Below are 2,502 nucleotides of genomic sequence, written 5' to 3' on the forward strand. Positions count from 1 at the left end.
GTCAAAGAAGTATTCAATTATAGTCAATTATTTATCTTTATATTTCTATAACTAAGCCTAATTTTTATGAGTATTCTGTCTTCATTTGGGTATTAGCAGGTAGAGATGTATTTGTAAACTTTAGATGGTCTTAAAGTTCATGAAAGTTAAATTTCCCAGTCTGAGTGAGACTCAGTCAACACATTCTTATGTACACATAGAGCTCAGACACATAAAACTTAGGAGTAGAAAAACAAATAGTATCACTGGTAGTTGTAAGAATTGAGTAATTATTGCTACAATACAATATGTTAGTGCATGCCCATGTTGTTTAAACATAATAAAAAAAATGCTCAATATCTTCAGAAGATTTGTTTCCATATTGGAAAGCTAGTCAGGCAAACTGTTAAGATTATCTTGATATATATAAATATATATATGGCACACACATGCACACACACACATATATACACACACACACACAAGTATATATCTATAGGAATAGCACTTTAAAAATGTACACGTAGAATATTTATAAGGGATATATTATATAAGTCTTTATATAAATAAAAGTATATAAATATATATGTGCTTTATGTCAAATAAGACAATGGATGTATAAAAAATAGCTATATGAAATTTCGATGATTAAAGCTATAATCACACATTCCCATTTAACAAAACTCAAATGAGATTTATTTTATTGTAGCTAATATGCCATTCCTGCCAACTACTTGAGACTCCTATATCTGAAAAGCTTAATGGCTAAACCTTTAGAGATTTAATATGCCACTATGTCTTGAGAAATGAGCAAGACATCCTTGATTAGTTTAAAAGTGAAGTGCGCATTTCTGTGAGACTATTTAGCAGGCTATGGCTTATGGGTGTAAAATGTCAGGCTTCTTAAGTTTGAGGTGAAGTCAGTGTCTTGAGATCAATTAACTTAAAATTTATTAAGAAGAGTAGAAATCTATCATTCAGCATATTTTGAAACACAAAAAGAATTCAGGGAGGCTGACAACACGTTCAATTCAATATGCAATGTCAGAGAGACTGTCAAATGACTCTAAGATGTTTGATGCTTCATAGTTCCAATAGGTGTCTTTGCCAGCTTTGGATATCACTAGTTTTACCACATTGTGACAATCTAGTGCTCTGATTGCCTTGAAGTTTAATGTACTTCTATTTTGAGGCATTTACTGAATTGTATTAAGAACTGTGGTGCTTGGGTTATAGAAGCAGTATCATTTTTCTTTATTCCATTAAAAAGGTCTCTCATCTTCTTCGTATATATTTTCCCTAGCTAGAAAAGAAAATATTGCTGTCACTTTCAGTGGGGTTTGCCTTTCATCTCACAGTGGCACTTCGGGTCTCTAAGTGGTATCCAATTTATTTGTATTCCAATGCCACTTCAGTGAAGTGTGCCTCTCTGTCAGCTGAATGCAAGCTTCAGGTGTTCAGTACTTGGAATCCATGCTATGAACAAATTGACAATATCAATTGTAGCCAGTTGTCTTGCAGGTAATTTCCACATACTTGCTGGAGAAGGGTTCTCAAAATTATTCAGCAGCACTATGTATAATCTTTTTTAAAGTAATCTGGGATTCCTTTCCTTGACTTTCTTAAACTATGATATTTTACTGTCAACTTCCTTTCATCATATTGAAGAGTGACTTTTATTTTACTTCCAAGAAAATAGTTTTAATTTAATATTTGATTTTAGTCTTTTCAAATTCTTTTAATTTACTATTAAGATCAAACTTTAATCCCTGTAATTTCTAATTTTATTTTATTTTTATTATTTTTTTACAAATAGTTTATTGTCAAGTTAGTTTCCATATAACACCCGGTGCTCATCCCCACAAGTGCCCTCCTCCATGCCCATCCCACCCTCCCCCCCCCACATCCATCAGTCCTCAGTTTTTGTCAGCATTCAAGAGTCTCTCATGGTTTGCCTCTCTCCCTTTCCCCCACCATTTCCCCCCTTCTTCTCCCCCTTGTTCCTCAGTTAAGTTCCTCCTAATCCTATACGTGCAAACATATGATATTTGTCCTTCTCTGCCTGACTTATTTCGCTCAGCATAACACCCTCAAGGTCCATCCATGTTGCTACACATGGCCAGATTTCATTGTTTCTCATTGCCATGTAGTATTCCATGGTATAGATAAACCACATCTTCTTGATCCATTCATCTGTTGATGGACACTTAGGCTCTTTCCATGTTTTAGCTATTGTGGAGAGTGCTGCTATGAACATTGGGGTACATGTGCTCCTATGCCTCAGCATTTCTGTATCCCTTGGGTAAATTCCTAGCAGTGCTATTGCTGGGTCATAAGGGAGTTCTATTGTTAGTTTCCTGAGGAACCTCCACACTGTTTTCCAGAGGGGCTGTACCAGTTTACATTCCCACCAACAGTGTAGGAGGGTGCCCGTTTCTCCACATCCTCGCCAGCATCTAGAGTTCTCTGATTTGCTCATTTTAGCCACTCTGACTGGCGTGAGGTGGTATCTCAGTGTGGTTT

Source organism: Hyaena hyaena, unplaced genomic scaffold (genome assembly GCF_003009895.1).
Source record: "Hyaena hyaena isolate Hyena2069 unplaced genomic scaffold, ASM300989v1 scaffold_325, whole genome shotgun sequence".
Classification (NCBI taxonomy): Eukaryota; Metazoa; Chordata; class Mammalia; order Carnivora; family Hyaenidae; genus Hyaena; species Hyaena hyaena.